Here is a 24,352-nt window from a genome sequence, read left to right as displayed (position 1 = left end):
AATAGGTTATACCTATATAAGTATCCCACTGAAGTCGAAATAAAAGACAAAGCAGAGTTTGATCTTTCTGTTTCATATAGGACTTTTTTAAATTATTAAAAAAAAATCATTGATGGCTTACTAAACCATATGATGAATGTGATAACTTCGACTTTCCCTATGATTTTTTTAAAATTTTTAAATATGTATATAGACTTTGATGCTAAACTAAACCTTATAATAAACGTGATGACTTTGACTCCCAAGGTGCAACGTCAATTTTCGAAATTTTTGTGACTGTATATCAATTATCACCTACATAGTGTGAAACATTATATAAATATTGCATGTAGTTGAGTGTAACATTTAAAATTTTCACCCCAAGAAAACCATTGTCAACCGAGGCGCAGCCGAGGCTGACAATGGTTTTCGAGGGGTGAAAATTTTCAATGTTACACTCAACTACATGCAATATTTATTATATTATACTGAATGTTTTATACAAATACATATTACAGTGAACCGTGCGCGCATAAATTCTGCGCAGTCGCTATTTTTTGTAATACCACCCGTCGTCAAGCAATGTTGACTGTTGCTACGCAAGAGGGCGTGGCTTCATTATTCAGCGGGTAGTATTGTTTTTTATCAAATGTTTCTCGACCAATCAGATTCAAGCTATTTACATGAAAGTATAATATTTGGAGATAACATTTTTCAAGATAAAAGTCCATAAAACAATGCAAAATAGGAGCAGAGCAAACGCGGACCTCCAAAAAATCAGAGGTGGGATCAGGTGCCATGGAGAAGTGAGCATCCTCTGCCGACCGGTCACACCCGCCGTGTGCTCCTTGTCATGATAGGGAAATAACGGGAAAATCCGTCGTCAATTCAGTGTATAAATAATGGACTAACAATTAGTATGAAAAATGTCAGTCAGCATTTGACTCAATGATAAACTGTATTTGCTGACAAGCTCAATATATTGACCATAGAACTTACGAAATGATGGCTTTAACCGAGACTGCTGAAATTCTTGTTTCATCAACTTGTTTGTCAATAATTTACCTCGTTTTAGAAATTATTCATATGTAGAGCATGTTCTTGCGTATCAATCAAATGAGACATAGAATCTCCGTATGCAGGTGACGAAGGTATATTGCTGCATAAGTACATGTAAGGAAAGTTGACGTTAGAAAAGTCGTTTATCATCGCTTGGTTGTTAGATTACCATAAACGTCTTTTTCAAGTAAAATATCAAAATATGAAACAGATGTGTCAGACTCAGTGGTATCTTATCTCAAGCTCGCCAGGATATATCAAATCTACACAAGAATGGAACTTACCATTGTTAATTGACAAAACGTCGTCGATATATCAAAAAGCCTGGACTTAAATTTATCGTGGGAAATGGTTGTGTAAATAGTTGAAAAGTCGTAATTTTTTTTAGCTGTTGAATTTGGTAAAATCTTGTGATTTCAAATTGTCCAAAAGTTCCTAGGAATTTTTTAAGGATCCACATCTGATTTTTTTTTTACACTACTTCTTGAATATATTGTTGCACAGTACTCTTGAAGTTTCTCTTTCACTACTGCTAATATCTTAGTGAGGAGTAAAGTCGTGGTCGAGCATTTACTGGAACCCGCTATGTATCTTTGTTTGGAAAGATTCTTATGATGTTTCGGAATCCAATATATATACTGTAGTTAAAATTCATTTTGGTTCTTTAGATATTAAAAATATTCAATACTGACATATGATTTTGAAGAATTTTCTTCCTCAAAAAGGGAACTATGAGTATAAGTTGGATTACCACTTGTAGAATTAAATCCAAAATCTTTTTGTATGTCATCATGTTTATCATAAAGCTTTGTTGTTAGATTACCATTAACAGCATTTTCTAGTAAAATATCCAAGTATGAAAAAGATGTACCAGACATTGAGGTATCTTTAATTTCAAGCTCACTTGGATTATATCGTGTCGACATAAGAATGGAAATAACTCCTTGTTAACGTCGTCGATATACATGTATCTAAATGTCGAGTTGAAGGCAACAGCAAGTGTTTTTTTTTTTGTTCAAAATCTTTTACGTGAAGTAAATGATTTTAAACAAATTCTGCTTCATATACTGGGAATAAATACAAAAAAAGGTCTGGTAATAACGGGGCGCGATTGGTACCCTTTGAATTTCAGTAGATTGTTGGAAGACGTCCTCTCCAAATCCACATAGATATTATCAATCAGAAACTCAAGCATCTTTTTCATCAGAGTATTTGTGTATATAATCAAATTTTTTCTAACAAAGTAATTTTGCAAATCACCAATGACAAAATACGTAAATTTGATCTTTACTTCCTTTTTATTGAAAAAGGAACTGTCAATGATATCAGAAAGTCTGGACTTTAATTTATTTTGGGGAATACAAGTATAAATTATGAAGTTAAGAAGTCGTAAATTTTCATGTTGTTGAACTTGGCACAATTTTCTGATTTCAAATGTCCAAAGAGTTCCTTGGAATTATAAACATTGAGTAATATACAACAAAGCTTTCTGCTTCTTGGAGATTTTCTTTCTAAGAAAAACTTATTTACTTCTACAATCTGTACTATTTCATAATTAACATAAAGAACCTTATCTTTTCTTAATGTTCATATACACCATAATGGTTGCATGTTTCATAACATACGGACGTAACTAAGTTGCTGGCATTTAATCATGTACAAGTCATAATCAAATTGTTCCAAAAAGACAATGTAATTTGAGATACAATAAAAAAGAAGGTATTATTTACAACTTTACAGACTCCTGACCCCAGACTGTAACCGTTAGGTCTGAGAATAGTGCTATATATCGCAGACAAGCATCATCAAATAAAGATGTTTGTATTCTCAGCGAGGCTGTTTGTCGTCCCCTGACTTCTTTCCCACTTTCTTACCCGTCTTTATTTCATTCCCAGAAGTCCCCGTAACCAAAGACGGCGATGCCTGAATGCTAGAGTTATCATTAATTAAGGTAATGCTTCCGAATTTTGTACCCATTGACTTCAATAATTAACAAAAAGATATTGAACTAATTGCAACGTATATTCATTAATTTGCTAGAAGTCGTGGTAAACATGAAGGGTTCCACAATAACAATACTCAGGGGCGTTTGTTGTTTAATAAACGTAGGACCATAAAGATAATGCTAATGCAGCTTTTTTAAGCCATCAACATGCAAACATGTAATTACCGCGCGAACACGATCAAATCAGAAAATGAAAGTCGTTCATGGTTTTGTCGTTTACTTTGCTAAATTAATGATCGTATACAGATTTTTAATTTCTACGGACTTAAGTATTAGGGCACGTTTGTTGTACATGCATGTATATTGAAGAATATTTCAAAACAATGGTAATTGTGAATAGTTCTGTCAACACAATGTTCTTCCTATAAAAACAGCTACATGTAGTTACATCTTTATTTTACTGCAGAGTAACATATCACAAGTGACTATTAGATATAATATTTATTTTCAAAAAATATTCTTGCTTGATTCGATTTTACTAATTCATGAGGGTGGTTCTTGTACAATATATATTGCTAGTATACACACAGTGTACTAGATAAATGCATATTTTCTTTTAAATGAATATGGTTGAATTTAAGATTTTGAAAAAAATGTAAACAATAACCGGTAGTGCTAGCGGTTTGCCACTTTGCACTTTTTTTCGTTGATGTTGACGCTCTTTGAAAATTTTGAATGAGAAAAAGTTTTTTGCATCTTCTTTATATTGAGAATTAAGGTAATGATATTAAGGAGAAATAAAACGAATCTACGCATTGTAACGTTTATTTTTTCTCATCTGCTTATCATACATATGACATGCAAGTAAAAAGGCTGATATATAATTCCTTCTATTTTATCGTCTTACATAAATCAATAAGAGGCCATAGGATTCCTTTTTTCTATTGTTTTTATGCTACAAAATCTGGAGAGAGAAAAGATTTGAAGAGAATATCAGTACTCTTACACATTACCTTAATATTTCAACAAAGGATTTTACTAAAATTGAACTTGCTTAATAGGAGTGAATGAAAAACAAAATATATTTTTCATAAAAAAGAAAAAAAAAGTCCACCAAACATTACAAATTAGGAGCGGAGCAAACACAGACCCTCCAAACCATCTTACTTAATATTTTCCCATTATCTTATCCTCCTTACCATTTAAATGTATTTATGCCTCCTATGAGAAATATCAGCCTGATAGTGCAGTGAAAAATAACCAAACACAGATATGCAGTTTTGTCGAATATGTCATTTAATTCAATGACATAAAGTAAAAGGTAAAACAAATCATTAAGGGGGATTTTGGTGGCTATTGTAGTTATATTAAAGGTGTGTCTATAAAACAATCTAAGTTTAATTGAAAACTTATGATTTTATGTCCAGGGATCTACACATATTCACAGAGTTGTATTGTTTGTTGGTCTTATAATATTGATCCCTGTTCCTTATTTGTCATTTCAAATACTGTATTCTGTCAAGTTGAGTTTGAATTTTACAAAAACCTTATCTTATAAAGTTTATTAATAATCATAATTAATGAATAAATATAAAAAAAATTGAATAAAGAAATAAAAGATATTGTCGGAACAGAAAAAGAAAATTGTTTAGTTTTAAAGAACTTTAAAAAAAAAACGCAATAAAGAATATTATTCCATTAGAAGATTATTGACTTTTTCTGCATTTTTCAAATGAAATATTTCTGAAATTATTAAATCTTTAATAATATTTTGAATAATCTTTCAACTTCATTTATCTGTACATATGATTTTGTGTTCTCATGCCAATAGCCATTTAACTACAAGTTAACACTGGCGAAAAATATTCATTATATAAAAATCTTATTCTTTGTAGTTAGCATTTCAAAATAATAAGCAAATTAATTATACATATTTCAAAACATTAATAAAATTTTATACTCTAATTATTTGTTAGTGGATTTCAGTTTGGTTTCCGTGACTACTCAGAAAGAGGCGGTAATAGGGATCGACTATATTTGGTCTTCACATGCTAGCTACGGCCATGTTATTAACTTGTCCAAATTGATAATGACACCACGTCCCTCCAATGTATATTTCATTTCCCTAGAAATTTGAAATACTGCCAATTTATGACGTTTTTGCAGATATCAGAGAATCACTTGGCACCACCGAGGATTCTTATGCAAATATGCCAAAATCAATTAAGGAAATGTGACAATTTATTGCACAGCCCAAAGCATTGTTATTCACCTTATTAAAAACTATAATAAGGTCAATTCATGTTTATTCATATACCGGTATATTTCAAGACTTTTAACAGCTATTGGTTATTCTTAAAAATTGTTGTGAAGAAAAAAATAACTTTAATTATATTAAATTCTATTTTTTGATATAAAACATTTTATTTCTTTTTTTCTTTCAGAGAATCTCCTACTTTAGCCTCTCTTGAATGATCATTTTTATTTCTAGTTTATGCATTCTATATTAAAGCAAATTCGATTTTTCCATTCTTAAAACAATATATTTTATGACCAGCAAGCCATCAATACGTCAGCTTTCTAAATAATAATTGAAGACCAAACATAAATCCAAAAAATAAAAACCTTTGGGGGGCTTGCTTGCGCACTTTTAGGGCACGTTTCTGGGATTTCTGTCACGGCTTCAATTCACTAGGGTTACCCCAAATTGAAAGACAATCAGAGACTGTGATATGCTTGGATAACGGGTCCCCGAATGTCGCAGCAAAAGCTTTTGTATGATTTCAAGATGGGACCGAGGAGGATAGATATGATGGAACCAGATCGGGTTTGCAATCCTAACAATTCTTTTGGGTTTTTGGCTGGTATATTAAAGGCTTCAGGAAAACGGGAGAGTAAGTCAGTTTTAAATGTACACGAGTGCTGAAGTGGACTTAAATTAGGTTTTATTAATTAATGTCGTCTCAGTGAGAAACAAAATAAAGGGTTTTATATCAAAACAGGTAAGTGCTTAAAGCGCTTTTTTACAAATATAATCATAAGGTTTATTCACCAGTTATCAACGATTCTCTTTTTATTAAATTTTTTTTTTACATTTTTCCTTGCTTTACAGAAACAAAAATTAAAACTTATAGATTTCCATACATTTAATTTAAATATTTTATTATGAAATTCATCATTTATAATATAGAAGAGGTTAAAAGAATAGTGTTCAGATTTCGTTCGTGGGATTAGAAGAGAATCTGACATTTTACTTATCAGAACTTTATATTTTTATTTTTATATAAATGGGATGTAAATCTGAAGCGTCGTAAAGTTCAATACAAATATACATATATTTTGAACTATAAATGTTCTTATTTATTTATTAATTTATATATAAAATGACTTCTAGGTGATGAAAAGCACCTGATTTTCTAAAATTATAAGTTGTGGTGTTTTTGTTATTAAAAAGGATAGTCTTTCTCTTCGGAATAATTACTCTTTTATTTTAAAAATTAAAAGAAAGAAAAACACGTTTCATCTCATTTTTAAATAACGTCATCTCGCAATCGAAATATAAAACTGTAATAAAAGGTCAAAATAAAAGTAGGGAAAACAAAGGGAATCTTTTTGTTTCATAAATTGCTCTCAATTCGATTTTATTTCCAAAGAAAACTTAATGTATTGTGCAGTCTTACGTGAGATGTAAAAACAACAGAACGTTATAAAAAGAAAATTAAAGGACAGATTATATTGCAAATAATTTTGCAGGTGCAGTTAAATTGTGTCACAGGTCAGTGATTGTAGAAGGAAAAAACTTTGATCCATTCCGAGTTTAATACAATGATTCACAAAATAACATCGTTAAAATGTCGGACACCATGATGTAAACTGTGCATCGTTTTCGTGATTATTACAACCTTAGATGTTCACAGAGAAATTGGGCGGCCAGAATAATTAATTTATAGTATTGACTTTCTCACGAAAGTGAACAATTTCTGATTACAATGGACATTTAATCCTGTTCTCGTACCTGACGGGACAGGTGATAAACAAAACTGAATTACACCAGTAGTGGGCCTTAAATATTTTATGAACTTCAACTGTTAGTTTTGCAATTGAATGATATGTAGCATTGTGCTAGATGATGACGTCATTTCTTTCTATTTAATTTTCTTTTGGCTTCGGTCCTATTTCATTAGAGAGATAGAGTGCTAGTGATCGTTTGAATTATAGCCGGAGAAAATGGCTCAGAGAAAAAATACCTAAATGCAAACATTATAATTGAGAGTTGATATTTGAATTACAAGACCGCTTCCCAGGGGAGCCATTTAAGCATGACATCTATAAGATGGTACTGAAATATTCATGTTTGGTTATTAATCTAGGTTTAGCATCCGCTCTTAATTAGAGTCCCTCTTTTGAGATCATTAACTGACAATGTTGTAAGAAACTAATCCGTTAAATGGATGCATAAGAGTAGAATTTACGGCTTTCTACAGTCCAGTCCTCTGTTTCTATGCAGCGAGAAAAAAGTTTGGAAACAAATCAAGATCGTTTTTCCAGCCGATGCATGACTTCCATTTGTAGCCAAATCGTCGCTAGCATATGGACATGGGTATATAATTTCATAGCGCTAATGGTTGTGTGACATCAATATCGGATATGATTGATTGTTTGGCTGATGGTGATGTTTATAACTAGAGGGGAAGGAACAGCTACACAATCGCCACTGGTGCCATCTATAAGTTCTTGACCTTAATATTTCAATTCTCTTCCTTATACTTTTTTCCTTTCTTCGGTTTCTTTTTAAATTATATCTCGGTTGTTGGTTTGTTTGTTTTAGTATCAGGTACGTCAAACCCAGTACCTCTTCGTTAGGTTTCTTTCCTTAACTCCTATAAATGTTGTGTTTTTGTACTCAGTAAGTATAAAAATTGAAAGCTCTTAAACTAAGTTTTTTCCAGTATACATCTTTTATTCATGATTCATTTTTTCAATAACAAATCGTATTATTTGTGTAAGTTCTTCATTTTTCCCAAACGTTTTTAAAATAACTGATTTAACTTTTACATGTAAGGTTCTATCTATACTATAGTATTTTTGTTCATTGGACAAGGTATTCAGATACAACCAAGCTTTAAAATATACAAAGTTCTACTTGAAACATATGGAGATAACAAATAGTATTCAAGATAAAAAATCCATTTAAAACAATACAAAATAGGAGCAGAGCAAACACGAGCCTCCAAATATCAGAGGTGGGATCAGGTGCCGTCATAATACGGACCTCCAAAACATCAGAGGTGGGATCAGGTGCCGTCATAATACGGACCTCCAAAACATCAGAGGTGGGATCAGGTGCCGTCATGTGAACCTATAACCTTTTACATTTACTCTATATATTTATAAAAATATTAGTTAGATACCAGGGCATCAACAATAGTGGGAAACATGGGATAATTTGCATAACGGGCGAAGCCCGTTATGCATAAATTATCCCATGTTTCCCACTATTGTTGATGTCCATGGCATACTATACTTAGACAGTGATTCCTTAATATTTCATTGGGAAATAAAATTGTAGATTTAGACTTTAAAAATGCATAAATTTAAATTACATGAGGATTCCCATTCTAATTTCAATAGTCCTCGTCCACTGACGTCAAACACAACGGCAGCCGCACGAGATTTTCGTGCATATTTGGCCTCCTTAGCGTTTGACCTATTGACCTGCCTAATTTACATTCCGGTAGAATTATCAAGAAATTATCTCCGGTAACTTTCAAAGAGTTATCACAGATAGAAAAATTAGAAATGGAAATATTACCAAATAAATATCTGAATAGCTTTCGATTAGGATATTTTTCTATACATTTTTTTTTAAAGGAATTTGACAATCGCAACTTATTCTAAGTTTTGACCTTAATATTTCAATATTGCTTCTATATATTTTTGCTTTCTTTTGGTAAATGCAAAATTGTAGCTAGCTGGTTTGGGGGGAAAATTGGAATGGAAGACCTCCGGTCTGTCAATATATTTTTTCGGAGAAATTGTAGCTAGCTGGTTTGGGAAAAAAAATTGGAATGGAAGATCTCCGGTCTGTCAATATATTTTTTCGGAGAGTACTACAGTTCTGTAGCTCCTATTTTGGTTGCTTTTTATGTTCTAGTATCAGGTATGTTATTCGGCTACCTCATTTTAGTCATATTTAGATTTATATTTAAAGATTGTTTTCCTCACTCTTACATTTTGCGTCTTGTGCTTAATAAATTCAGATGCAGCCAAAATATGCATGTAAATATATAAATGATTGGGATTGCAGTAGTTTTTGCATCAATTCTACTAATAATTATTATGAATCATAAAACGAATATCTAATCAGCTTAAACTAAAAATCCTTTTTTATTCAGCGAATGTTAAATTCCTCTTTTAAAAAAACATTATATAAAATATTTTATTTTCTTTATTGTCGAAAACATGTATATGTAAAATCTAAAATTTTGTCCCTTTACACATATGTCTTTGGGTAAAATATATGTCTTTTTATCATCAATTTATCAAGTCTTATCAAATAACTAATAAACTAAAACATAATTTATATGAAATGTCTAGAATAAAACATTTTTAGGCTACTGAATCGTCTTATTTACATCGTAAAAAGAAAAAAATAGATCGAAATTCATTACAACAAAACATGAGTCCGTAGAGTGATGGCTCATTTGCCATGTGCATGGTGAAAAATGAAATTCATCCTGTATCATTTTATCCATTAAACCACTTTTCATCACAGGCTGCCAAAAGATATCAAATCTTCAAGTCCTCTTTTCAAATCAGTCACGCAAGAATGAATTTCTTCACTGGAAAGTCCAGAGCGAGAAATAGTAGAACCCTACAGAGAAAGGCGATGTTTAATCAAGATTACATCTAAAACTAAATCTGTTGATATAATTTAGAAATAAATGTATCAATCGTTCCCATAATGTTACAAAACTTGCATTTTAAAGTTTTCATGCAGATTAAAGAAACACATTCTAGCTGCATACATAATTTGTAAATTTTATCAAATGAAAAGATTTATGGATTTTATTTGAATAAAATAAATAATAATCAGCATCATCATGTGGATTTCTGTGTGTTTTCTTTACAGATTACAAAAATCCTTTCAAATTAAGATTTGCTGGCTTTTTGACAACATTGCAAATCAGATGCTCCCACGCCGTTTCAGTGATTCAGTTATGACTTTTTATTTACACGTATTGTATTACATGTATATTCTTAACACAACAACACATTTTATGTCAAATTTAAAACCTTCTGAAAGAAAAACTATATAATTCAAGAACTAGAAATTTGTTTGACACAAGTAGTAATTTTGACAAGCACCAACGATAGAAGAGATCCAGACAAATTTCTTACAATAGACACAAACAATCAACAGAATGAGTTAAAAGCATATAATAAATATCCTAAACTTTAGTTCAATTAAAAATTAGATGTTCATGATAATAGCATTTTATTGTTTGGCCAAAGTCACCATTTGGTAAGTTCTATGGTCAATACAATGGCTATGCCAGTATATACAATTTACCATTCAGTCAAATGTTGACTGAGGTTTTCCATACTAATTGTAAGGCCATTATTTACACACACTGAATTGTCGATCATGACAAGGAGCATATGGCAGGTGTGACAAGTCGGCAGGGGTGTTCACTCCTTTATGGCACCTGATCCCAACCCTGATGTTTGCGAGGTCCGTAATTGCTCTGCTCCAAATTTTTATTTTTTATAGAACTTTTGAACATGAATACTCTATGTTATCTCCATATATTTGATTGTTTGTTTGCTTTTTTTTTTTACATTATGAAAAAAAAAACAATCGATCTCAAAATCTCCATGCAGAAGCAATACAAATTGGTAAAATTGTAAAGCACCCCTGTTAACCACTCACATCTGATTTAAAGTTTTTTTTAAAAATATTTTTCCTTAATATACAACAAAAATGCCACTTTTCTTAAGTAATAAGAATAAAATTAAAAATTGTGAAAGTGTTAGGATGTGTCAATCAATCCCGTCCAGAAATTCGAAGTTTCAATAACTTCGAGATGAATATAGATTTTTATTATATTTTCTTGTGAATTGCTATTGCAATATATTATACAAAAAATTGAGAAAATATTAACTTTAAATCTATGTCTAAGCACCTTTAATTTTTTATGTAAAAGAGTCACTGAATATTTCAGTCTATCAAATAAATATACACTTACCATATGTATAAGGGTTGCAATACAATAAAGGCAGTTGCTTCAAATGTAACCTGAGGGACTATTAATGAGTACATTTTTTTTTGTCATTTTGAATCCCCTACATCCTATATCTGATAAAATAAATTTCACACGTTTAGTTTTTTTTGGCTTATTTTCATCAGTCTGGCAAACCAATCACACCGTGCTGAAGCTGATGCTATGATAATCTGTATATTCTTAATAGATCACAGACGCAGCTAAAACAAAATCATTAAACAATTCTTTGTTTAATAATCAAAATTGTGGTCTTGCTTTTAAGAATACAAATTTAAAAATGAACAGTACTATGCAGGCGATTTTGTAAAGTACCATATACAAACATATATAATATTTTTTAAAGAAAGTAAACTAAAAAAATTTAATATTTATTTTACAGGATGTAAATCTATTTTTCTTCAGAAATGATGAGAAGTGCTTGTGTAAAATTTTTATATTCCGATAGAAAATTTTACTGCCCCTAATTATCTGTTCACAAACAAAGCTCCTTTCAATTTCACTAATAGGGAGGCCGATGTCTTTGTCAATGATCAATAGTTAAACACCAGCATTTTATTGCAGGAAATATACACTTTCCGAAATGAGGAAACAATAATCATCATTCCGTGATGGTAACACCACGCAATTCCGGAATAAGGTTGTCAATTAAGTTATTAATTTGGAGTCAGTATTCCTGTCATTGAAGCATGTCCCGTTGTCATTACTTTTCACTTTTCTGTATTTCACTGGGTCTCGAATCATGTTATCATTTTTAATCATCAAATGGCTCAAGTGGATGGATATCTTTTTTTGGACAATAGTCGAGTATGGTTATTACCGCTTTTGATGTAGCATCGTCAGAAAATATTGCCAAGAGCGTTCTAATTAGGAGAGAATTTATGGATGTAAATTACTGTGTATTATTTTCCAGTAAAGTTCCCTCATTTTTCAGTCGAAATGAACTTCTTTTTTAAAAAACCTGAAATTCAGCACTTCGCTAATGAGTTTTCGATTTTTCTTCAATGTTCATGCTTAGAGAAACTTATATTCCATTTTTTCGAACCAAATTTGTTTCTTTCTCACAGAGTAAAGAAAAAAATACTCCTGAAAAAATGATAAAAGAATCCACATTACGCTTTAAACTGTTACAAATTACTCGGAAGGCCGCTCAAATATGGGTTGTTTCTGATTATTTTCTACGTAATTGCCCCGAAAACGTGTATTCAATTCAATTTTATCAATTGATGAATATTTTCTTGGATTTACGAACATTTTATCAATATTTCCCACTGAATCGCGTGCTGAGACAAAGCTGATTCCCTGACTTGCACGTGCTGTAAAAGAAATTTAATCAGAGCACGTGCAACGGCGATTGAAAAGTTATTACGAAATATTGAAGTTACATTGTTAGTTTTTTATGACACTTTACCTTCAATGCTGTGGCTGTCGATTCTACAATGTTGTTGCAATTATTCTATGACTAGTGGTTTATAATTTGGCGTGTTTTATTAGAAGAATCCCAATCTTTCTCAGGTTCACTCTCCTCAATTAACTTTTGAATAACTTAAGGAAATTTGTTCTCTGTTAGTTTCTTTGAATATGTAACTATGCATGGTCCGTTCTCTTTTGATATTATTTTAAAGAGAAATAAGTATTGGTTGCATCACAGTATTACTCGTTAATGTTGCTGTATATATTCATATCATAAATCCACAAATTAAGGTAGGCGGTATGAATTCCAAACAAACTTTTTGAAGTATTACCTATTTAGTGAAACAGTTCTTTATACACATTTAAGTACCAAAACACACCTATTTACCCAGCAAATTTTTTTCGGATGAAGTTGACAGATGGTTTAAAATTAAGTTAAAGACACAATAATTTTTAATTCAACTAAATACAGTATGCAAAAATTAATCACAGCAGTTTAAGTTAAAGGGAAAATGTCCGAATCGGGAAGGAAGATTCGGCCAGACATATGTTGATATTTTTTGCATAAGTAACAATTGTCAGTTCTCTGTTTATATTTTTGTATATATTCCAGGGGGCATAAAGTTGATCCCTCTAATAAACCATGGTTCTGTGTTGCATGAATATTGTTTATTTCTTTGGAGGAGACTTAATATCTTGTCGCAAGTTTAGAAAAGTGGATAATTCTTAGAATATTTTCTTATCATAAAAACTGGAAAATCTATTTGACTTGGAAAATATTAGTAATATTTCAATAAAATAACAAATATAGACAAATCACACTCAATAAAGGTTTACAGGTGAAAACAAATTTCAGATTATGTTAGCTTGGAGCTAAAAGTGTGATATAAAATAAAAAAAAATTCCAAGCCAGTTGAATTTTATGAGGAAAAACAAAAATCAGCAATTTCACATAGGCTGATTTTTACAATTTTGCTTTTCCTAATAAAATTCACCTGGCTTGATATATTTTTCTAAAGTTTATATTACACGCTTAGCACCAAGCTAACATACTCTGTTTTCATCTGTAAACCTTTATTGAGTGTGTTTTGTCCATATTTGTAATTTTATTGAAATATTACTAATATTTTCCAAGTCTATTTCATTTTCCAGTTCTTAGGAGAAAAAATTCTAAGAATTATCCACTTTTCTAAACTTGTGACATGATATTAAGTCTTCTCCAAAGAAAAATTTGTTTGTATCATCTGTCCTTAATTCCATACAAAGATACACAGCGGTAAATGATCTACCAAGCTTTTTTCTTTCCTCTGAATGAAAATATTTAACATAAAGGGTGCTTCTTTCTAATAAGTCATCTGCAAATAGTTTTTCTTAAAAAAACGCCCAATTTACACACAAGTACTCAAAAGTTGGTATCAGAAGAGTTGCTTTGGTTTCTTTATATCTTTTTAGTTTTGGAGACACGTCTTGCAACAATCTATGAAATTTCCATGAATAATAATACGTTCCGTCTTAAGAGACCTATTTTGTACTCATATGGAACGGAATTTATTTTTAAAATATCTACATAATATAGAAAAATATTTATATGGTCTTTAAGAAGGATATGGAGATATCGGTATTCAATATTAAAGTCCATAAAACAACACAAAATAGGAGTAGAGCAAACATGGACCTCCGAAACATCAGAGGTGGGTCGGGTGCCATGGAGGAGTGAGCATCCCCTGCCGACCGATCATGTCATGATCGGGAAATAACGGGAAAATCCATCGTCAATTCAGTGTGTAAATAATGGACTAACAATTAGTATGAAAAACGACAGTCAACATTTTACTCAGTGATAAATTGTATTTTCCGACAAGGTCATTGTATCGACGAAAGAACTTACGAAATGATGACTTTAAACGAGACTGCTGATATTGTTGTTTCATCGACTTTGTCAGTAAGTTGCCTCATTTTAGAAATTGTACATACGTAGAGCAACAATTGTAAGGCTTTTTTTTTTCTTCTAAATTTGAAAACTAATATTCCGTCTATCTGATCAACACATAGGCGAGTTTTTCGTTCAACTGAGGATGTTTTCTCCTTCTAGTCACTTGAATGGTTTGTTCCCGTTTTGCACACATTTGAATTACAAGTAATTAAAAAATGTGTGCAAAACGGGAATTTGACCAGGTGAGATAATTACTTAATTGCTATAGTCTATACCATACTTAGTAAGTAGGTGAAATGTGAACTTATAGTGAAAAAATAAGAAAATAAATACACAGTTATTTACAATTTACTAACATTGAAAGACACAAAATTAAAATAATTAACATTTTACCAGATTTTTCAAAACAGTTAATTTTTGCTTGTAAGTGCTCGGCAGATTCAGCTATCAATACGGTGTCATCGGCATATAATAGTGCAAATAATGTCAAATACACATTTAAATGCTGTTCAAACATAACAGATATAGTAGGTAAACCAGTTAACATATTTTGTTGGAAAAAATTCTGCAGGTCATTTAGATAAATTGAAAACAAAAAAGATGACAAGTTTTCACCTTGTCTGACACCATTTTCACAGTTAAAAAAATCAGTAACGTTATTATCATAGACTATCCTTGATTTGATTTGATTATACATATTCGTAATAACATTGTACATATTTCCATTAATATTGTTTGCACACAATTTAAACCAAAGAGCTTTTCGCCATACATTATCAAATGCTTTCTCAAAGTCTATGAAAGCACAAAAAAGTTTTTTCTTATTTAGTTTCAATAATTCTGATATAATATGTATGGAAAATATATGATCAACAGTTGAATATTGTTTTCTAAAACCAGTTTGATTTTCCTGCAATATTTCATATTCGTTTGAAAAATCGTTTAATCTATCATTTAATATGGATGTAAAAAGTTTTCCAATACAGCTTAAAATTGTTATAGGTCTATAATTTTGCGGATTGTTTTTCTCTCCCTTGTTTTCATATATTGGAAGGATATTTCCTTCAAGCCAACATTCGGGTAATTTACCTTTTGAAAAAACTAAATTAAACAATTTTTCGTAAAGTGGGAGCATAATTTGTATTGATGATTTTATATATTCATTTCTTATTTTATCCTCGCCTGAAGCTTTGTTGTTTTTTAATTTTTTTACAGCACTAAGTATTCATCCTGGGAAATGTATTTGTTTAGATTATGATTCAAATCTTCTATTTCTAGTATTTTAATTTCATTATCTAGCATTTTTTCTATATTCTCTGGTATTTCGGGTGCCTTATTTAACTCACTGAAATAATTAAATAATTTTTCAATATCGATTTGATCTGTATTTTTTTGTTTATTGTTTTTATTCAATATCTTCCAATATTGTCTGGGAGTTTTGAGTCGCATATTTTGTAACTTTTTGCTCATTTCTTCACTATACTTATTTATTTCTTTGTCTAACACCTTTTTATAAGCCTTTTCTTTGTTTTTATAATTTTCTTTAGCATTTTGCGAACGTTTCCTAAAATAATAAACTTTGCTATTTCGGTATTTTTTTCTCGCTTTGTGACAAGCTGTAGAAAACCATGGCTTATTATTTTTATGAATGCTTTTAGTCGTTTTATTTTGTTCACTTTAATTACTCCTAAAGCTTGTTTAGCTGCATCAATATAATTTTTATTTAGTTTATTTACAATATTGTTGACAATTTTCTCTGGGTTTTCACTGGAATTTATTGCTTGATCTATGTCTGATATCATTTCTTTGACGCAATTTTTGTTGATAGCTTGAATAAAAGTATTTTCTTTTCTTAAGAATACATTAAGCTAAATCAGGTATTCACAGGTAAATCCAAACCAAAAATCAGACTATAATTGCTGTCAAAACACACTTCACACCTATTGTTCATACCCAATTATCAAATGTGTGCAAAACGGGAACACATCCTTGAAATTTCCTTTAGAATTTCGGGTTCCGTATTTTATTTCCTGTTCGCAGATTTGTTTTAGATGTACAATTTTTTTTTATTTAACACTGTATTTTTTTTTACTTTGTTCATATAAATGTTTTGCTGCGTTTTATTAGAATAGAAAATCTTTAACTTTTTAATATTAGACTCTAAGAAACATTTGTGTGAATCGTGTTTACAAAAATACGTTGAATTTTCTTATTTTAATTTTTAATTGCACCTCTGATGTTTTAAAGGTTCATGTTTGCTTTGCTCCAATTTTGTATTGTTTAATGGTCTTTTGAGCTTGAATATAGGTCGTTATTCCCATATATTTCATTATTTTTTAAAGACTATGCTTGGTTAGAACTAATTCAAACCACCATCAATTTTTACTCAACTGGTACCAGAACATAAAAAGAAAGGAAATAATTTTTTTCATAAAGATCTCTCTCTCTCTCTCTCTCTCTCTCTCTCTCTCTCTCTCTCTCTCTCTCTCTCTCTCTCTCTCTCTCTCTAAGAAACTGAAATTGAACATGCTGGCATTTTCAAAAGGTAGATAATTGACTTTCTTGATACCAAATCTCGTGTAATAGTAGTTTGTTTAAATACCCGTGTCAAATAATAAATCCACTACAGGATAATTTTCTTTTTACTTGTAATTCTATTTCTGCACGCGACATTTGGAGTGGAGACACGGCTAGGAATGGGTCCCCGGTGAATTCGTTAGATGAATACGGGTTTACAGGAATCCATCCCGTTCACATGAAGAAAGATTTTTCGGCACAAATCAAGCCTTCGTCGTGTCTTTATATTCCCCATCATGCTATCTTCTGATGGAAAATCTCGCGAGAGTTGAACGTGATTAGAGGCGGATTTGAAATCCATTTGTAGTAGTGTTTTCTATAGAGCTTTCAAAACCAACATTGCCAATGTATAATTACCCTACCCCAATCAATCTTTGCTTATACGATTTGTACTTGCTGTAATTACACACATTTCTGTTTTTGACCACAGAACAAATTAGTTCATTTGACGGAAGAAGCAAATAAATGCTCGGTAATGCATTTTAAGCCGTATTGTGTGCTGTTTATGATAATTAGCTATCAGGGTATGAGAACAATCCCTTATCATCCCCATAAGCTTTCACATTTATATATAGTATTCAAAAAGGTAGGTGAATATATACAATGCACAATGGATGAATTTTTCTTGTCTTTTGTACCTTTTTGAAAACAAAATGTATTTTCTGAATCAAATCTTTCATCGGTAAAAATTATATTTGTATATGTTAAACTTTGTAAGGTCTTTCCTATTTTGGGAAATGTAACCAATTGATGATATTTCTTAAAAAATCTCTTCATCAAAATAGGAATAGGAAGAAGCTGTTGTTGACATTGTTACAATAAGTCTATGCTTTTACTTCTGTAGCACACATTTAGTACTTTAAAAGAAATAGAGGAAAAAGTACAAGTAAATGAAAATATTTTAATTTATTTATTTAAACAACACTTTATTTAAAAATAAACATAAAAATGTTGGACAGCAGGCACTGCATATACTAGTATATAAATCTTCTAAATAAAAATTGTTATCTCCATTTTTTGTCTAGAAACAAACAAAAATGAAATGCATCCCAGATGAAATATGTTTTATTGATCAATCAAACACCTGGAAAAGCATTTATACACAAATGTAAAATTTTTTAAAATCATAAATTGAGAAAAAAAATATTTTTATTATAAACAATAATACACAACTATATGTTTAATTTACATTGTGTTCGGTGTCAATGATATTTACATAAGCATATGCATGTACAAATACATTTTGATACATATAAATTGTTTTCATTTATTTTTCAAAAAGAAAAATTTCAAAGCATATCAGTACACTTGATAAAAACCGTTTTTATTTATTGATTTACTGTTTTCAAATTATTATAATAATAATAATTTTTATTATTATTATTATCATCATCATCATCTAATCATCATCATCATCATCATCATCATCATCATTATTATTATTATTATTATTATTATTATTATTATTATTATTATTATTATTATTATATCGGATAGAGGGTTTCATTATTTAGGATTCCGTGATGACGTCAAAAGGAAAAAAAAGAAATTTGAACGAAAATCTCTTTTTTCTTCATTGTTTGTGTATGGCAATCCTCGAATACAATATTATCATATTTTAGTGATAAATTATACAGTAGTACTAATTCCATTAAAGAAATTGTCAATACATGTAATTAAAATGTTAAAAAAAACTTTTTATACATGTATAACTATTTAGATAGATGCTTAATGCGAAGAAAACTACTTCATGAAATGTAAAGAATCGTGTAAATTTGTTTTGCATGCTGTAGCCATCCTTTTTCTTTTTCCGTTGTCTGTCAAAAAATGTGTTATTTTAGTTGTGACCAAAATGAAATGATGTAAATAAATTGAACTGCTTTTTAATAGTGTTTATTGTTGTTTATTCTGAATGCATCGAATGATTGTATATACGAAATTTACAGTATAACAATTGTAAGTTTTACATTCCTTGTTACCCGGCAAATTCAAAAAATTACAATTTTTATCTTTTTTTATCTCTCTTGGTTATTTTTTTGGACAAAAAGGGGAAAACATCATTTCCAATCTATGGATTATCAACTAAATTGTAGGCCTTTGTAAAATATCAATATTTAAAAAAAAAACAGCAGATATTGCCAAGAAACAATCAAAAGAACAAATGCATTCATAAAACCTAGATTATATTTTGAAAAGTCCGTGAAAAAAATGATGATATCATTTTCTTCAATGTGCTTTATTGTTTGGATAATTCAATTATATTTCAATATATTAATTTTACGATGGATAAGAAATAATATCAAAACTAAAGAAGGAATAAATACCACACATTTTTCTTCCAATTACCACCAAAGCTAACTAGTCTGTTTGTTTAAATTAAGCCTTGATACATGTTGTGTTAAAACCCTTCTTCTTTTCTTAAGGTCAGAAGACACGGTCCTCAAAAATACATGTATATAATATTTTCTAAGAATTTGTCATTGAAGTATGGGTACTTAAACAAGTTTCCTCACAAAAATTTAGGGTACCTTACCATGCATTTGGCCAAGATATTGGGTCATATTTCTTATATAACCCTTATGGGTAATCTTCTAAATGGCCTTTACCTCAAATTTTTGTGTACTTATTTTTAAAAACATTTTGAAAACAATTTAGAAATCAGAAGAGAATGGCTAATATGAATAATTTTTTATAAAATACCAAAAGATACAAAACATATATTTGGGGAACATGTCGTCTGACCTTAAGTGTATTACAGATAAATATATTTGTAAAAAATTAACTTACAAAATTCATGTGATTCATAAAAACAATGTTTTTTGCAGTTATTTTCCTTTTTTACCCTGCAAGATACCATTGTTTATCAAACATCAAACATTAAACATTTCTTTTTGCAGATAAAAGCTTTGATAAAACTTAATTTCCTTGCGTGAATGGCTGCTTAAAGTGCAATTTACTGTTGAATTCCAAGTGCTACGCAGTACCCGGTATTTTCTGATTTTTCAGTAATTGTCGATGGAAATTTTTACGTTATATGACTATTGAAATACTTTTTCAATGCCATATAGATTCGTCCCAGCACATTATCTTTTCCTTTGCTTTTCTGCTCTTCATCAATCAAATTAATTAATCGTTTTCTCTAGAGAACATATTCATTTCTACTCCATGAAATTTTAATAATGAACAAACACTTCCGTCTTTGTTTTTATTTTGCTTAATGTGAATGATGGACACTTAATAACTATCAAAAATACCTTCCAAACAACATTATAAAATATTCTAAATAATGCATGACTTAATTTGTCAACCAGAAGAATATTAATATAAGATCCTTTTTTATTCCAGACGTTCACTTAAACTCTACAAACAGTGAACCAAACACCAAGTAGAACAACTAAAGCGGAATGGAAGCCATGTTTTGGGATATGGAGAAATATAATGTAATCAGAGATAGAGTATTCGCAGTGATAAATCATCTCTAAATAATGTATAAGGCATCATATCCCCCGGACAATTCCAGCAGAACAACTCATATTGAAATAGAGCCTGATAACTTTATTAATTTTCCTACCAGGACATCAAAGAAGCGGCTTGATTTCTACTTAAATATTAATTTCAAGATTGCTTTTAATCACAGTGAGCTGCATTATTTCTTTCTTTCTAGTGTCTGCTATTCTTCTTTGCAATAACGCAAGTGTTTGTATGAAATTCTTGTTTATTGTTTTACCTTGTAATCAACATGCATTTCAAAGATTGATAACATGAATTAATTTTATTCATTTGAAATGCTAATCTAGCAACACATATTTTCAAAATACGAGGTTTTAATACATAGAATGATCAAAGAGAATTTAACATTTGCAAAAATAAATCGTGTTGTATATTGGGCAAACATTTATTTAGAAATTAAAACAGAATTTCAAATGTAACATGAAGAGACTGTATACAGTTCTTTTACAAGGCATCAGGGATTGGTACTCACAAAATATTCCTAAATCGGAGATATCAAACGCGATAATGCCTATCGCTAATTTCAAACTTCTCCCCCTGGTGTACGAGATGGGTTGTAACTGTAAAATATTTATGTATGCCTATTTGTTCGATATTAAAGTTGACAACATTTGATTTACCTTGATAAAAAATTCCACCAATCACAGAAATCATGAATAATGAAACTGGGTTTCCGTAAGTGGTGCGGATGTAACATAGTATCGTATCAAGAAGAATAAAGGGGTAGCTTCTCTCACACAGAAATAAAAAAAATAAGGAAGAATTGCATTTGTTACATGTGGTAGAATAAACTACGATTGAAATTATTTTTAAGTGGGAAACAAAGGATTACTTTTATCAAATAATTTTGGGCATTAAATAAAAAAATATTATACCTGATAAGCACGACTAGAGGCTTGTGATGTATTATTTATTTTTAGAGATACCTCTAGTATCTATGATATCATTGATAAGTCTTTCGTAATGCAAGTATTGGTAAGAACAATGATACACTCTATTTTATTGCTTTAGTCATATATCTTATATGAAAGATTTATTTATGATGTACGGAAATAAACAAGAACACAATAAGGATATGAAAAATAACACTGTACCTAACTCTGGTCAAACACAAACAAATTCCGAGAACATCTTGTTGTCTTATTCTTACGATGTACTAAGTTAACGTGCTTCACAGAATATCGTTATAATTTTTCTGTCTGTTGACATATTTGTTTTGTCCCTCTGATGGCTTATACTTGATCTTCTCTTTCTGCATTCTATATTCAACTTTCATCTTTTAATTCGGCTTTATAAACTCTATCAAATTTATTTCCTATTTTCTTGCTCTAATTTTTATTTACTTTTAACCGCTTTTTTCTACTCACTTACTCATAAATATACACTATAAGACATTTAAGTCTAGTATAAAAAGAGATAAAATACGTTTTCCATCTCATATATGACACTTTCTAAACTAAATTAGTTTTGATTAGGTTAAACTTTCTCCATAAGTTCACAAATAAATAAATGTTTTTGATTGAAAGTTATGGTTTATAGAAATATATATTCCAATATATGGGTGTTGGATGCACATTGCAGAGAGACACAGAGAGAGAGAGAGAGAGAGAATCACTTGACAAAGACACCCACTCCAATGGAGGTAACATGAGGTCATCACTAATGCAACGAATCCACATATCAGCCAAAACCATCTGATTGAACCCCGAACCCGAGGATTAAGCCTAATGACTCTTTCTTCCACCAAACGTGGAAAAACAAAGACAAAATGGCGGAAAACTGCAGATTACACTTTACGAAAAAGCTTTCATCAATTATTTTCGTAAGCATTTCCAAATTACATGGCTTTTGAGCATTGCTTCATTAAGTGATATGGGATTAAAATTCTACAAAGTTCATCGAGGCTGCTTAAACAGGTTTTCTTATCGAACAATCTTGTTCCATGTCACAGAGGATAATCATGTAAAGTCAAGTCCATCATTAAGTGGAATTATTTTGTTTTGTATTTTATTTTTCTCTAAATCCTTTATCGGTTTATTTTTTCGATCAAATGATTTATTTTAAATCAGAGCGCTACAATTCATCTTCAGTAAAATGAGGCAAACCATGTTTAAAAAAAAGAAGAAAAAAGAAACATTGTAAGTGCTTACTTTAAATCAACATACTAAAGAGTTGTTTTTTGCACTTATATACTTAAAACCCTAAACATTTTCCACTTCTAAACCACTTGAAAGTTTCTTTTTAGCCATCATCACAAGTAATGATTGTTTAACGGATAGATGTGCTTTGAAACTTAAATAAGTAAATGAATAAAAAATGCAATAGCAGTGGATAATGCAATAGCAAATTTCGACAGAGGTTTTCATTTTGAAAATCGTTAGAGCCTAAATAATTTTACCTCTAACTTTTTTATTCTAAATCAAGATTTCAGCTTTAAAGCAAGATCATTTATCTTAATATATACTAAAATTAATGGAGTGAAAACCTATCTTTAAAGTATTTTTATGAGATTTGGGATTTGTTCCTTGGTTTATCAATGAGATTAGATATGAATATACCAAACTGCAATCAAAGCTCAGAAATCCATTGAAATCATTTACAAATTCGGAGCAGAGCAATCACGGACCTTCAAAATATCAGTCGGATCAGATGCCAAGTAGGAGAAAGCATCTCCTGTCGACTGATTACACACTATCGTGTGCTCTTTAATGCTGACTTTAAACAATGCTCTTGATATCCTTCTTTCATAAACTTGTTTGTCATTAGTTTGCCTCGTTTCTCAGACTGTTCTGGTAGAACATATTCTTTTATTATATGAAGTAACTGGGAGACATTAATTCCATATGCAGCTGGTTAGAGTATATTACTACATAAATAAGGAAGCTTGACGATAAAAAGGTTGATATAATTAGGTTCATTAGGTTTATAATAAATAACGTTGTTGGGTTAACATTGATGTCCAAATATGAAACAGAAGTGTCAGACTCTATGGTATCCTATATTTCAACTACAGTGTGATACATCGAGTAGGCATGTAAATAGAAATAAACTATTTTTATTTCACAAAACGTCGTCGACGTATCTGAATGTCAAGTTGAAGGCCATGGCAGGTGTTTTCTTAAAACTCGTGTAGTTTTTGAATAGAATGTGTTTCATATAAATACATTGTATATAGAACAGGTCACCTTATAAAGGCCCGCTATTTATGCCGTCAAAATTCCAATAGTTTGTTGGAAGACTTGGCATCCAAAGACTGCATAAATGTTTGAATGAAGACCCTCCTTCTATACAATAAACTTTCGAATAAACTTTAGAATAGCAGCGATTTTTAATGTAATTTTTGAGTAAATTAAGAGTAATTTTTGTAATGATCAATCACAAGATAAGAAAATTTTCGATTTCAATTTTTAGATTTTATTTAGGAGATGTTCACCCCTCCATGGCACCGGATCCCACCTCTGATTGTTTTGGAGGTCCGTATTTGCTCTGCTCCTACTTTGCATTGCTTTATGGACTTTTGGTCTCGAATACTGTTCATTATCTTCATATGTTTCATTCAAATCTTTTTTAGAATTCACATTTGTAACTGAGTTTACACATCATTACACAATGGAAAAATTTTATATCTTAAATATTATTTTCTTTCCAATCTTA

General features: G+C 30.4%; 1 long non-coding RNA gene across 1 annotated transcript; it reads left to right on the top strand.

The window, feature by feature from the left end:
* The first annotated feature begins 5,711 nt into the window (after nt 1-5,711).
* Nucleotides 5,712-21,313, top strand: LOC134273842 (uncharacterized). The gene is made up of 2 exons (XR_009993496.1): nt 5,712-5,877; nt 20,534-21,313. It is a non-coding gene; the product is annotated as an uncharacterized LOC134273842 (long non-coding RNA).
* Nucleotides 21,314-24,352: the final 3,039 nt, after the last annotated feature.

The sequence above is a fragment of the Saccostrea cucullata genome, unplaced genomic scaffold (genome assembly GCF_032062105.1).
Source record: "Saccostrea cucullata isolate Sc308-1 unplaced genomic scaffold, CSIRO_AGI_Scuc_v1 ctg140, whole genome shotgun sequence".
Taxonomy (NCBI): Eukaryota; Metazoa; Mollusca; class Bivalvia; order Ostreida; family Ostreidae; genus Saccostrea; species Saccostrea cuccullata.
This window is presented reverse-complemented; position numbering and strand designations above follow the sequence as displayed.